This window comes from Osmia bicornis, chromosome 1 (assembly GCF_907164935.1).
Source record: "Osmia bicornis bicornis chromosome 1, iOsmBic2.1, whole genome shotgun sequence".
In the NCBI taxonomy this organism is placed as follows: Eukaryota; Metazoa; Arthropoda; class Insecta; order Hymenoptera; family Megachilidae; genus Osmia; species Osmia bicornis.
In genome coordinates, this window is record NC_060216.1 from 16,853,486 (window position 1) to 16,869,941 (window position 16,456).

The 16,456-nt window shown below is 32.0% G+C and overlaps 1 long non-coding RNA gene across 1 annotated transcript; it reads left to right on the forward strand.

The window, feature by feature from the left end:
* Positions 1–14,504: 14,504 nt before the first annotated feature.
* LOC114871915 lies at positions 14,505–15,426 on the forward strand. Its single transcript, XR_003788664.2, has 3 exons — positions 14,505–14,679; positions 14,934–15,086; positions 15,327–15,426. It is a non-coding gene; the product is annotated as an uncharacterized LOC114871915 (long non-coding RNA).
* The last annotated feature ends 1,030 nt before the right edge of the window (positions 15,427–16,456 follow it).

Here is a 16,456-nt window from a genome sequence, read left to right on the forward strand (position 1 = left end):
TTAGGACGCTTTAATCTCTTACAATCCGGATGTTGTCATAAGACGTGAAACCTTTTAATCGAGTGTCATCTTAAGATACCTGTCATTGCCAGAAATAATATTCATATTTTTAAATGAAAATGAAATGAAAATGAAATGAAAATGAAATGAAAATGAAATGAAAATGAAATGAAAATGAAATGAAAATAATGACTTTGAATTGTATTGTAAATTTTGTATCATGGACGAAAAACATGGTGTGATAAAAACAGAGATTCTCTGAAGACAAGTGTTTAATCGATGGAATTCCCTAGATGTGCAACTCGCTGTAGCTCAATTTCGACGAGCCACGTCACGTGGTAGAATTTAACGCGTCTTCATTCACGGATAATTGCTGTCAATTACGTGTAGATCTGCTTGACGAACGAAGGCGGCCAGGATACCGGAAATGTCGGAGGCTTAGCCTGGGAAATTGCCAATTTACCAACCAATTACGAACTTGAGAGCGCGAACGTTTCATACACAATCTCACGAAATTCCTACCTTTAGAATATCCTTTACCTAGATTTAAAAAAAGAAAAAAAAGAAAAAAAGAAAAAAAAAGAAAAAAAGAAAAAAATTCATAACGTAATAATGAAAAATATTCGACCTTAAACTTTCGTGGCAACAAATTTCAATTTTAATATACGGATTCTCTTTGATTGCATTTAACATTAAAAAAGGCAATTAGTTAATTAATTATGACTTAAGATGGCACCACTGTCGACAATTAATTAAACGTCAACGCGTGGTCATACAGCACTTGTTACAACATTAAATAATAAAAAAGAAAGCGATCTCTGAAATTGTAATTAAAAAAAAAGAAAGACAGAAATCATATTAACATGCATAATATACACTAATTAGCGTGTTAAGAAATTATTACACGCTAATGAATGAGAATAGGACGCGAAGCGCGTATGTATAAAACAAAACGATATGTATATTCCAATCAGGTATAAATAATTATAAATGGGAGTGTGCTTAGGTAAATACGTTATATAAATATGGAATTCTATTAACACATATACATAAGAAAGCGTCAGAGAAAATCACTTTTAAATAGCGAATTAATTAATCAATTAGCACGTTGACTGATGTAAATGAATTTCAATTTCCTACCAGTGAATACTATTTTTCATTCTGTTTTATTTTTTCAATACAGTCAACGTGTTAAGAAACACCTCTAAAAAGGTGTTAACGTTAACCCTTATCGGGTAAATCAGTTTTTTTTTTCTCCTAAATCGTGAAGTAAATGAAAAATCTGAAATATATCTATGTACATTTCTTTTTCAGAATATCTTAAGCTATGTGAAAATATTTTTGGATTTTATTTTGACAGCAAGATGACGAAGGTACAACGGTCTCAAGATGACTACTTCTGATGAGAGCGCCTAAGTAGAGTCTTCTTAAGGGCACAGTGTATCTCTGCCATCTTGTTCAGTAGAAAATATCCAAAAATTATCCTGTATGACTTAAGAAAAATACTCGTATTGTATACTTATATGTAATAGATTTGTTATAGACTTCATGGTTTTTGCAAAAAAAATTCTCAAATATGGCAATTTAATTTTCCAACCCCAATTATTCGAAAATTAATTAAAACTACTCAAAATTGATTTGTACACCTAATAAATATAAAATGATAAAATGATAAAATGATAAAATGATGGTGTTGATATTTGAATCGATTAATCGGATAAAGGTTAACTGAATATAGTATAAAATAAAATTATTATATAATTAATTAAGGGATTCGTTTAATGAACTAAATACAAAGGAATTGAATTAGGTTACACGGGCAACCGAGAGTAGTCTGTCCCCGATATTCGTCTCTGTTCCTAATCTAAATGCAGGTGCGTACGAAGATGCTTGATTTTCTATCGTTCTTCATCGTTTCTCGATCAGCTGAACAAAAATCGCGATAAATATATGTATAATTAAGAAAAAAATTATTATAATGGAATGAATTCTCTTTATTGATAAAAATATACCAGCGAACGTTTGTTTACATTTATATGAATAATAACAGTAGAGACGTGTTACGGAGTACGAAGAAATCGAAGGAACTCAGAATCGCAAAATATACAGGATATTTCATTAAATTGCACACACTTATCGTAAAGAATTAGTTTTAATGAATTTTTTCTTTTTCTGTTTCATTGAAACGAATTCATTCCAAATATGAAAGATACGCGCGCGCGCGTGTGTGTGTATTTTTTTCATTTGCTTGTAATAGGAATATTCAAGAGCCAATTATATAAATTTTTCAATTCTTACCAGAACTTTCGAGTTTCAAATTTAAATAATTGGTATATCAACAATCTAACGATGTCTTTCTTAATTTATAATTTTGCTATACCTTAGCCATTAATTAGATGTACCATAAGTGATATAATTCTTGATACTTTTCTCTCATAAACTCGCATCGGAATTTATAGGTATCTTCCAAAATAGAACTCGTTCGTTAATCCTCATTCACTCTTTCAACCACGACGTACGAATCATTGAAAACGTGAACGAGATAACGATGAAGAAAATAAATAAAATAAATAATCGACCAAAAATAATAATCGATGAATCTGAGTTCGCGCGATTTGTCGACACACCGCGATCGTTGCATGTCACTCGAAATGACGCACAATGACGACTAATGAATAAATCCCGTGCATCTATTGACCATTTGTACATAATTATATATATATATATATATATATATATATATATATATATATCTCTACGTACACCTACACGAACACATACACATACATATGTATATCACAAATCATGTAGAGTCAGAGAAACAATATCTTCAAATAATGAAATAATGAGAAATTTTTTATTAATGAAACCAAAAAAAATTCCTCAACTTTTATTATTTTTAAACATTGTGTTTATTATTTGAAAAGATTGTTTCTCACAAAACTAACCGTTTCCAAACGGTCGGTTTTTAGATATTAATTATTATAATGAAATGTTGCTCGTTCAAGCAAAAGAAAAAGGAGGATAACATATGAATAAATAAATAAATAAATAAATAAATAAATAAAGCCGCGCGGTATGCTCAAACTGTAGAGGAAAGTTTTATCTCTGTACACATGCGCTTAAGAGGACTCCTTTAGAAATAATTATCGCATAAAAAAAAAAAATAACGTTTTCATGCGAGGTCGTTATGTTTTTTATAGATTGTAAGATGAACAAGAGGCTTTTGGATCGAGAATCGCGTAGCACAATGATATCCTAAATTGCAATGTAAAATAAAGGAACGTGATTGAAAATGAAATTTATGCTGTCTGAAATCTGTTGTGCTGTTACGTTTCTCGTTTTCGTATGGAAAAGAAGTCGGTTAATGATGTGTTTCGTTTGATATATGAACGAGGTGATTGTGTGGTGTTAAGTCGTTGCTAATTAAATGGTCGAATTTAACGATTCAACATTTTTTCTATTTCTGAAAAGATTAAGTTTTTTTTTTTCTTAATTTTCTTAATATTTTATTTCGAGTACTTTATTTAAATAATTAGAATTTTATAACGCAGTGGTTGATTGTTAATTGAGAACTTCACAGGTGAGTTTATATAGCTATTTTTATTAGACTTCAGCCTTTAATTCGACGTAGAGTATTATTCTTTTCAATAATACATTTTAAGAAACTTTAAACTTTAAATGAATGTATATTTTTTCTGTCATGAATTCAAGCTAGAGTTTCGATATTGACTATTTAACATGCAACAACTTAATATCTTTATTATGTACGTTATTATTATTTCATATCATAAGCTTGAATAAAATCAATCTTGAAATTGAAGTGAACTTCTAAACTCCGCAACGCTTTTTTAACAAGAACAAAAGAGAAGAAAAAATTAAACTATGTACGTAAAAATCCGTATTATCTTCCGAACTAAATATAATATTTACCTACAATGATACGAAGAATTTAAGGAATAACGTTAACGATTACCGATACGATTTAAATAAAGAATAAAAAATGCTCGATATAGAAAAGTGCAGGATTGATTCATAAAAGAATTATGTATATTTCAGAATTTTAGTAGAATTGTTTTGAAGAGAAAGAATAAAATAATAATTTGAAATTTCTTTTTATATAATTGTTCAGGTTGCATCAACGCAAAAAGGTTCAATAGGCAATTGGCAACCACTATGCCATTAAATAAATTAATATAATAACATAAATAATAACAATATCTTTAAGAACAATTAGGATAATTTCAACTAAATTAATGTTGTTCAGAATTTTATATGAATCTTGTTTTTAAGTTCGAATGAAAAATTTGTAATTTGGCGACTGCACACTATTTCTGAGACAGACTCATTTCCACCCACGCAATGACGATGGCAGTCAATATCATTTCTGAGGATATCGACAGGCGTTCACGCTTTGTTGAATATTATTTCGCGACGCCACTGACGGAAAAACGAACTTGTTTCTGGGTCGTCTTATACAGGGTGTCGCACATCCCAACCTACATATTATACATATGTAATATCGCCAGAACAACACAAGACAGAAAGAAGGAATAACATTTGATACCTTTTTTTAAGTATTAAAAAAATTTAGAAAGTATTAAGCTGCTTGGATCGAACATTGATTGCTTCAAAAGGATTGCTTTTTAGGGAAAACTGAATTTTCCATTAAATTTCATTTTATTCAATTAAAAAACACGCCTATACATAAATATCTTAAAAATTATATGAAAATCAGCCTTCATTTTTAACATATTTTTAACATAGAATTTAATATATTCTGGAAACAAGTTCAATTTACCCCACTTCAAATCTGAAAGATTAAAACCATCTTTGGGAATTTTTTTTTACATATACTGCATGTCTTCAATTCACAGATATCTCATGATGGCTCTGTTGAGGCGCTCTCTTCGGAAGAAGGAGTCTATAACTGCTATTTTGCTGAATATGAAAAATCCAAAAATACTCTAATTCATTTAATAAATTCTCCATCAAAAATTTCACAAAGATGGCTTTAATTTTTCACGTTACATCGCTATGTATATTCAAACATATCGCCAATAGTTGTCATGAATTTATTACTTTGCGCCAATGTACAGCCTCGTAACTTGAAATCCGCCTTTAGAACGAACTGCCGCCACGGAAAATAGTCTCTGACTATTGCATCGCCTAGAACAGTGGTTCTTAAGCCAAAACCAAAATTTAAAAATTCATAGGAATTTAAGATAATTACACTACCGTCATACAGTTTTATTTTCCTTCTATAATAATTGTTGATGTATGCGTGTAATTATTTTTCTTGTAAATACAAACGAGGGAAATAGTAATATTGTATAATGAATTTTATAACGAACAAACGAACGAACGAACGAACGAACGAACGAACGAACGAACGAACGATGCGTTTCATTCGCTTCCTGTTAGAAGATACATATAGCTAAATAATCTATTATTTCTTTCTTCTTACTTTGAACAACTAATAATTGTATAACTAATTTTAATGATTTTTCATGAATTAACAATTGTAACAATTTTCTACGATTAATTTCATCTTTGTACATCAAAATAATTTTTTTGTACAGAACCCAAAATGACATGTGCATCACACACAGTTGTGTTAAATAAAAGAGTAAAATGATGTGTTAATGATAATCAACATTCTTCTAATCAATTTTAGCTTCTTCTGTTCTTATATTATTATAAAAATCGTCCGTAACAAAAAATATCCAGTCTTTTTGAATCTGTAGGCACTGACCCTACTGGTATAAATTAGTCGCGTCACACTGCAGTGCTTCAGTATGTCTTCGGACGTCATGCTAATAGGAAGGAGGGTACATATATTCTCGCTTTCGACCGCAGCGTCATCTATCAAATCAGGGCTCAAACTACTCAACGAGTTACCAATTGGTTTTCTTAAACAGGGGAACACTTATCGATCGATGCCTTCAGTTGTCGGTAAATTGTCGACTTATCGATCAATCCAGTGACTACAGATCTAAAAGACTGGACATGCCTTTGTTTGACAAACTTGTATTCACTTTGGTAAACAAATCATTTGAAAAATGTAACTGAGTTATTGTTTAATTTACCCAATTTCATTTCTGAGTTATTTATTTAATCCTCGTAATTTCTTTTCTTAGCTATTTATTTAATTATCTTAAACTCTTCTATCATTTTAAGCTCATCAAAGAAGAATAAAATTAATTATGGGCCTCGCACATTTAAGCTCCGGGGTCCCTGACACCCCGGATACCATAATGCCGGTATGCAAAGAGTACCACTGGTGCTCCGGGGTCCCTAACACCCCAATATGAAACAGACCGGTATGCAGAGAGTCCCGTCGCAAAGGGGTCCCTGGCACCGCTAAATAAAAAATATTTACAGCCACTGATTCGAGTAAACGTAAGTAAAGAGAGGTATGTAAAGGTAAGTTTACAAATTCGGTTCCTTTTTTTTTTTTTTATCTTCTTATGTCAATGGCACTGCTCTGTTTCAAAAAATCAATCGGTAAGTCGTTGAGTAGTTTAAGCCGTTTTTGTATAGATGTCGCTGAAATAGAATTTGAAAGTAATTTATGGCGGTTTTTTTTTTGTCAAGCAAGTATTTTAATCATTTTTCGGTCTTGTGTTAATCTACTAATTATCTTAAATCAAAGGCAGTCAAAATTGTGACCTAAGCTGACATTGCGGTGTCTGGGATCCCTAAAATTATGTTTCTAATATATATGTATATAACACTTTTATTTAAAAATCATACATTTAACTTCAGGTACATCTTTGTAATGTTTTGCAACCTTGAGTAATGCTTAACCCAGACGCCGCTGATCAAGAGCTAATTAATTTCGATTTTACAATCATTTATTAATTAAGTTATTGTTATAGCTATAAAAATTTACTGTTTTTTAATTTTCATGTGGTGTATGAAGAAATAATAATTGTATTTTGATATAAATTTAATTTTAAATAATAAAATAGAAGTTAAAGTTTTTAATATCTAAAGGGATTTCATAATCTGTCCTACGTATTAACAAATTGCAATTAACTAATAATCAAGTTAACCGTTAACAGGTAGAACGAGGTCAGATCTAACAGATGGGGAAATTTATGTATATCAAAGTGCTCACCGACGCATGACTAATTAAACTTTGTTAGATTGGCTAAGTTTAATTAACGTAAATTCGCGTGAAACAAAATTATCGTCTATGTTGATATTTTTACGTATTTGTTTTTACAATCTCTTCTACATTCTACGCTGTTTTATGTACTAAGGGAATATCATAATTCTAATAAAGCAAAAAGAGATCTATCTACCCTATTTAACAATTTCATTAAAATCGATCTTTAATATTAAAACCATGTATGTCAAATTTCTATTTATATTTTAAAACATGATCAAATTAAAATTAATTTATTCAATGATACTATGTATTGAATTATTTTACTATCCTTTCAATTTTTCAATTATTTCAAGTTCTACACTGATCAGTGCTGCCTCCTGTGAACGCGGTATAATCATAAAAGTAACTATCTTACCACCGCAAGTTAACGTTTCATATACTTTTTAAAAAATAATCCAATTCAATTATACCAGCGATATATATTTAAAATATCCTTTATTTTGAAACTATCAAAGCAAATAGGTAGCTACATTTGAATAAATAATAAAAGAGGAATTTCATGTAGTTCATTAGTGCAGCAATTTTAAATTCGTGTACTTACATAGATACATATAATTAATCATGAAGGTGTAATAGAAAAATTTTAAAACATAAAACTAATTAATTTTTAAATTTATATTATTAACGCTTTTAAAGTCTTTGAAATTTCTACAAAGAATAACATTTTATTTTTAAGAAAATAGTAAAATAGTAAAAATTTATCTATTTTATTTATTGGTGATAAGTAATATCTTAAAGTGATTGTAATTATTTAAGAATTCATTTTAAGGTGTTAGATGTATACATATGTATATTGTATAACGGAAAAGAAACAGTCTAGTTAGCTAATTTACCGGACACGTATGTAATCCCCAGAAATAGTTGTCCCAATTTTACCCGACCTGTCTACCTGTCACCTTGTTATGTTCCACTTAAAATCTGCACTAAAAACACAAACTTCATTTTATACAAAATTTTGAACTGTTATTTATAAAATTATTTCAACTAAAATGAAATACATTAAATATTAACAATGATTTACAATAATAGATGGAGATCATTATAGATAAACAATAATGGATAGATGAATATTAATTTAAATGCAATTAATATTTCTAAGAAAATCTCAGTAAAGATTTAATGATGTTCAGTAGGTAAATTATAATAGATAGTATTAAATATAACTTCTACAACTGATAAATACGACAGATTCCATGAACGCGAAAATCCTTGGGAAGTGAGGCTAATTACTAATTAGTAAGGCGAATGTAGAAACGCGGAATAATTAACGCGCACGAGCAAGCACTGTGCGAATTGTTTAACTACATGTCACTCAGTTATAACTAGTTTAATCCTGAAGAAAATTTCTCGTTCCACTAATGATTAACGTTTAACTCATCCGTTACAAATTGACGTACCTATACATACATACATATATGTAGAAGTCATAGGTAATATTATATCAAATTATTGTAGAAATGGGAATGTTATTCAAATAATATTTAAAAAATATAATTAAGTAGAACTTAAGAAGAACTTTTGTTTGATGATTAAATTTGTTTTAGGTTGTATTTAAATATAATTATTATTAATAAAAAATAAAATAACGCATAAAATTGTTTCAGGAGGCGCGGCTTCCTTATAGTAGCTACGCCTACCAAGTGCTTATTGGTGGAGGAGTTTCCCGCTAAAATTTGAATTCAAATTAAAACTGAAGCTAATCAACAACACTAATTAATAAATACTCATTATAATTTCCATATCATTGGCTCTATTCTTTTTATTACAAAATGACTAAAGTGACCCTCTGGTATTCCACCAATACTCACCGAGACGGAAATCGTATTTCAATAAAAGCTACGATCGGGAACAAGGTAAAGTAATAAAAAATGGCGAACACCTAGTGGAAATCCATAGTTATAGATATTCTATCCACCCCTGTGTCATCGAAGGGAAACGTGTATGTGTACATACTCTGTGGTAGCCGTCCATGAGAGCGAACGTGTATGTACACAAGCAATGGCGCACCCTTTGTGCTAAAATTAGAAGTGACGAAGCGTATACTCACTTCGCTGGCTTCGAGCTTTTATTCACTGCCGTTTAGACATAACGTGTTGCAGGCCTTTTTCAATGGCGCAGACAGAGAGATGATGATGATGATGATGATGATGATGGTGATGATGCTGATGATGATGATGACGATGACGATGATGATGATGATGACGAAGATAGAGGGATACACAGTATCATAGAGAAAGAAATGGTGCGCGATGAAGATGGATAGGCGAACAGGGTTAAAAGAAACATGGCAGGGGTTAATCGCTATAAAATCTTCCAAAGGGATTCCAGAAAATCTACCTTGCTTCTTTCATACAGATTTCAAACTTCATTTTAGGGCTGAGGTATCATAGGTTGTTAAACTATATGGCTCTGCCTGTTGAGCGCGGGGTCTTAAGATGTTATCAGTAAGTGCTGAAAGTAACTGATAAAATTAATCTAATTTCGTTGATATAGTTATTACTCCTGTTAACTGTACTTATAATTAAATAATAATAGTAAGTATTAATAATAATTTGTGTGAGATAGGATGCAACAGGGTGACATTTCGAGCGTACATGCAAGAGGGTAAGATAAATATACTCAAGCGATCCCAACTTATATTTTCAATAAAAAAAACAAGTTGATTAATATTAAAATATTCCCAAATTTCAGTATACATTCAGTATAGACATTCTCTAAAGTTATTAATTAAAAACCCCAATTGACCCTTTTATTTTACAGCCTGAAATTTAATTTCACAATTCTTTTAATCGATTAGAATAAAAAATTAAAAAATGGACGTTTTTCAAATGTAAATTACAGAAAACACTATGAGCCCAAGTAAATAGATTCATTTCAAGGCAACAGTAGCAATTCCTTTATGACAACCACTTAATTAATAACGTCGTGAATAATTCAACGTCTTAATTACCGCTAAGAATATTTTGTACAACTTCCTGCGATCGTTAATTATCCTTGGGAATACATATATTTTTATTTAAATTAACAAATAAGGGAATTTCATTTATGGGATAGTATTCAAATATTTAATTAAAAATATTACAATTTTAAACCAACACTTTCCATATTTTTATTCTTCAACATTAAAATATTCCGTTTCGATAAAATATAAATCAGTGAAGTTTGAAAACTTAGAAATTAAATAAGCTAACAGAAAATTTTTAAAACTTTAAACATTTGAGATTTCGAAATTCCTAAGTTCTGAAATTTTTAAATATTGTAATTAACAAATTAGAGGCAAATCCTACAAGCAAGATATTATTATTTCGTTCTAATTATCATAAAGTTTTAATCAACCGGCAAACGCTAATGAAGCAATCTCATTTAATTCTCTAAATCATTAACGCTTAATTTCGATCGATTATTATTTAGATTAGTGGTATCATGATAGGCACTATAATCTTGTTTCAACTATGTATATGATTAATCAACTAATAACAAATTAATATACTTAATCATCTTTAATAACTTATAGCTAATTGTATTTAATTAATAGATGTTTGTATACCTGTAGATACTTTGATACATATTTACACTTTCTGTATTCACTTTGATGTATTGTAGTACAAGGTAAAAGTAAACACCAGTCTACTTCACAGCTAAAGAAAAAGCACGGAAAAACATGTATTATACATATGTATGTATAGAATACTTAAGACATAAAACGCTTGGTGATAAGTACTTACGTTAGAGTGATAAGAGAGGTACACGCGAGTCTTAATTTTTCGTTTGTCAACAACGCTGATAACACACTTATATTACTAATACTTTAATCAATAACTGCATGTATATGCATATTATGATAAATTTAGAAATCTGGAAAGAAGGGTTGACCCTTGGATATATGGAATTTAGAAATGTATTTGAAAGCTTAGAAATTTGGAAAATTGAAAATTTAGAAACTTACGATTAGAACTCTCGTTAAAAGCAGCATTTTTATTTACCAAATAATTTACAAATAATTTGCGCATATTGATATTAAAAATGACAATGACGAAAATTCTCTCGAAATCACGATTGCCTCTGGGCTTCTATATTTGATTCATCCGTGTAATTAAACGCCAGCATCGGTGCAGTATTTGATTAAAAATTTCATAGTCGCTTTCGCGACACGAGTGAAATATTCAGCTTGACGTAAAATCGCTCTTTATCTCTGCCGACCAACGATAATAACGATACTGGATCATCCGTGATGTACCATAATACAGATTAATTTGCATACATCGTAACAGATACACGTATTTATTAAATTTGATGTTCACTGATCTGCCGAGTTAAATATAACCCATCGTATAAAACGAGGAAAGAAATTTTATATTCAAAACGTTCAGGACTTATGGCGTCATAAGATTGCAAGACGTCAAGTCCCCTGGGCAATTTTTCGCCCGAAAAATTAATATTTTCGAGACTTTAAGGAAAGGAAATTTAGCTGGTGGTTGTCCATTGTTTTGAATCGTGGTACAACGGGGGTGAACTAAAGGATATTGTATAATAAGAGAAGCTGCGACTTTATAGCTGGTACGAGGAATAGGGATAGTAGTGACACAGGACCAGGGGAGGTTTTGGAGGTATTGATTTCCCAAGCCCGGGACCTCGTACCATCTGCAACTCAAACAGCTCGTCTGAGATACCCTTACGTGCTCTAACTCACCCCATAGAAAATCGTACAACTATCTTCATCCATGTCTATACATACTAACACATTATCGTTGGGACTTTGATCTTGTCATTGAATCATTATGAAGTTAAAAAAAAAAAAAAAATTTCTGATATTCATCAAGAGCTATGAATAGATATGTATCTCTCATTTCTAATGAACGATTAAATTATATAATTAGTGATTTACAAAAAAAGTGATCAAAGATGGCTTTGATTTTTCAAAAGTTTAAAAAATTTAAAAAACTTCCTAATGGAAATAGTGCTTATGAATGTCTCGAACAAATATCATCGTCCCACACATTTCACAGTCTCAAAACAATAGACGATTAGTACTTAAGTGGGTCAGAGGTGACATGTCACCAATTCAGAAAGTTAGGCCAACGACATGTCCCTGGGAAACATGGTCTTGTTATAGTCAATATAAAACTTCCATTATATTTATCAATATCACTGTTTACCACGAAGCGTTTATACAGTTATTTTCAGTAGACTTTATACTTTAATTTGATACGTCACAAGTGGTATTTCGTAATATTTTTCTGTCATCAAATTAAATTAGAATTTCAATGTTTCAAAACTGCTAATTTGCAGAATATGCAGAAATTGAATACCCTTCTTTTATCATACAATTATTTATTACTTTCCTCTCGTTAGGAATATCAAAGGTGCATTTGCATGGTTATTTCTAGAAGACTTGAAGCTTTAATTTGATATTCTATAGTTGATATTTTATGATATATTTCTGTCATGAAATCATCTGACAATCAGAATATTGACCATTAGATATGAAAGGCTCTAATATCCTAAACTCACGTAACATATGTGCATTAGGATATGTACCAGTACCTAACCTAACATACCACCTTATCTTTCTTCTAATATAACGACCAAATTTTCAAGATTATCATTATGGTATATTTGTATCAGAATGATAATTTAAAGATTAATAATTAATTTTATAATATCTACAATGTGTAGAATAACTTTGCAAATGACCGCTAGAGACCACGTTAAAGGAGCCTCCTACCTTTTCACTTTATTTCCGTACATAATCAATAAACGTTCGATCGGGTGGGTACATTTCCGAAGTGGCGTCCCGACGCTCACAGGAGCGTCTCCTTTATGGATGCAAAGACAGAAGAAGATCGACAAAAGCGTAACATGAAGCTACATCTACAAGAATCACAATCGTTTTATAAATAACCATCTTTATTGTACTATGGAGGGTGAAAATGGCCTCGAGGGGTTGCTTGTCCGTATGTATATTTTCGAATTTCCTACGGAATTCTATGAAAGTTCAATGGGAGAAGAATGGTTCTATCTCATTGGGCAAAGATTTACAGACTATTTCTCTATTTAACATCCCGCAGCCTGATAGCGTCATAAGATCAAGGCAAACGGGAAAGCAAGTGACATCTTAGGATCTAAAATTTTCAATGTTTAGAAGATTCAGAATAGAAAATATGAAGGTTCGATTTTTATTAACTATATAAGTTGTGTTTATTAATAATACAACGTGCGTTCCTTGGGTAGCGCAGGTATCGTATATAAATAACCAGTTTATTTGTCGTAGTCCAAGGAAAAAGACAGGATCGTTATCGTGGTGTATTTTTAAAAACAACGAACAAAGATGATGTTGTTTTTCATAAAAGTACAGATGACAGATTTCACATAATCGCAATGACAAAATAGGTAAATCAATTATTTGGTATACAAATAATTCGGTACCTTTAATGTTGTACTATTTTTTTCTTCGAGTATTTCATAGATAAATGGAAGATTTAAAAAACGAAATTCATTCCCTTTGGGCGGAAGGGAATGATCCTCGGGTCTTAGGGAAATGCCCTGCAGGCAGTCATATGTATTTAAATACATCTTGCCCTAGTCCTACCAGCCCAGACCTACTTCTTAAACTTGTCCACGTCTCATTCCGAGCAGAAACGAGCGAAATCGTTGGCGGACATAAATATAGAAACGGTGGGTCGCGTCGTGTCGCGTCGCGTCGCGTCGGTCGTCCAGACACCAATGGTAGCTCGCAAACACACGTGCCATTGCGTGGGTGTGCTCTATCTGTTCGACTGGTTTCTTCGTCTTTGTTGTATCGTTTCCTTTACGATGGAAAATTTGAAGATTTCCTGAGGCTGCAATTCTATCCCGATCTCGGTAGTCCTCCATTTTGTTCGACACGTGGTGTTATTACCACAATCGTGTTAATGCACTTAATTCTGGATTGGCGAATCCCATGGTGAGGATTTTCTTTGGACGGTGTCACGTCATGTTACGTGCACCGTATTTAACACGCCCACGGGAATTTATTTCAAGCGTGGCTGGCGCGCTGAGACGATTTTGTTTTTGAAAGGTCGATGCCGGATTTCCTTGATTTTTATAAATATTTTAACGATGGATCAATAACCGAGTTACCTTTTAATATTTTCATTATACGTTTCAACGTTTGAATTTCCCGCCAATTGTACCGTTTAATAAAACATGGTACCCAGGGGCGCTCTTAATGGTCCCGCGTTTTTATTAAACTAAAATCTAATTACTGTACAGCGGTTTAATAACTTGTATCTTGTTTCTTTTTTGTTTTTTTTTTTTTTTTTTTAATTTAATTGGAAAGATAGGACGGTGGTTATTCGCTTGATCGGGCCAAGGATGTCGTCGGGTATCACCGATAGCCACGAATATCTGGTAGACCGCAAACGTATACAGATATCCGTCGTTTCGTGTTGGCTGTCACGTTTCGATAAGTATTCTGATGGATTTAACTGGACGTGCGAATTGACGATACGACACGAACCGATGTAAGTATGTTACATATACACTCTACCGTTTCATTTCATTCTTTCGGCGTTGCGTGGCAAACGAGTTCGTTGGAGATTCATTGAAAAAGTTCAAAAGGAAAGTTTGCAACGAAACTTTTGTCCGGATTCAACGAACCGTTTTATCGGTGCAGTCTCAACTAAAGACTAATATGATTTCAAGCTTGAAACGTGACGATTCTGGGTTAAGTGGGTTAAAATACCAGGTCGGATGTAATATTGTGATTTTAATCCAGGGACAAGTCTTTCTAGTAGGATTTTCAACTGTTTGAGGAAGAGAATCGTAAGAAATCGTCTGGGACCCTGCTGGGTTTTGAGGTCATAAATGGCTGGACAAAAGAGGGAGACTGTATCTCTTAGGAAGATTCTATGGAACTGGAATAGGAATGGTGATTAGTATAATGATAACAATCGTAATGTTATAGACCTAGGGGGAACATGCGAATAGAAAGTTCTATTGGGGTCCATTTTTAGGTAAAATAGTGATTCGTCCAGAATTACTATTTCATAGAGAACAGGGGAATTCTCTGCACCTTTCCTTTAGTTTACCTAATTTTCTTTTCTTGTTATCCCTCAACGAGAACCTTTCATTCTTTCCTCATTTATTTACTCCCCCTTCTCGTGTACAGAAGGAAGAAATATCGCGTTTTCTCGCTCCCTGGTGGCTGCAAGAAAACGAGGAAAACGAGAAAAGGAGAAAAGGAGAAAAGGAGAAAAGGAGAAAAGGAGAAAAGGAGAAAAGGAGGAAAGGAGAAAAGGAGAAATGAAAGGTTGCAGCAACGCGGAAAAATCGAAAGCACCAGATGCTCTTTTTTGCTTTCTTTTGCTCGCTGAACAACAGGGATGCATCTCACCTTCTAAATATCCACTCAGTGTGATATAAAAAGAAAAAGAAAAAGAAAAAGAAAAAGAAAAAAAACTTTATAATACTACTATATGGAGTGTCTTATAATTTTCTTCGACAAGTGTATTTTAACGTTCCTTGCGTTTGATCGTGACACGTTAATGACGTCATTGGACCCACTCAGCCGATAGACGGAAGTCATCGAAGCGATAAACATATTTATTAAGAGGGGACCTTTTTGTCGCAAGGCGAAGCATTCTTGCGCTTAATGTCTGCCTCATTATTCGCTTTGTGAAAATTATCAAGAATCTATAGATGCCATTTTTGGTCTCCCCTTTTTTCCCTGATGAAATGTCAGACAGATAATTTTCGAAAGAAGCCAAAATCTTTTTTTTCCTTTTTTCCACGAAAAATGACCTATATAACTTGTCACACAGAGGGTTCAGGCAATTTTTTAATAATTATGAATAAGAATAGGAATTTTCTCGCTGTTACTAATCATTTCTAAGGAAACTATTTATAGAACTACATGACCCACTTTGTACGCAACAGTTGTGACGACTAAATTCTGCAGAAAACAACAGACATATTTGTCACAGAGTACCCATAATATCACAAACGTAAGAATAAGCTGTTAAGAAAATGGATTAATAATTCCTGATTTGTATTTATCGAGAAGAACAATGTTAATACAATGTTCAGCTGTTTAACTAATCGCAGGTAAGAATTTTATTTCGACTATAAAAAAATCACTGGTCGTTTCACTTATCTGGAAATATTGACGTTGAAAGGGAAACCGAAAGGGTGCATTAACTAAATTACAGTGCAGAAACCGCTTGAATCGGCGGGTAGTATGCTCGATGAAAAGCCATGGATTTATAAATTGTGTGGGCATAATTAGCGAGAAAATTAATG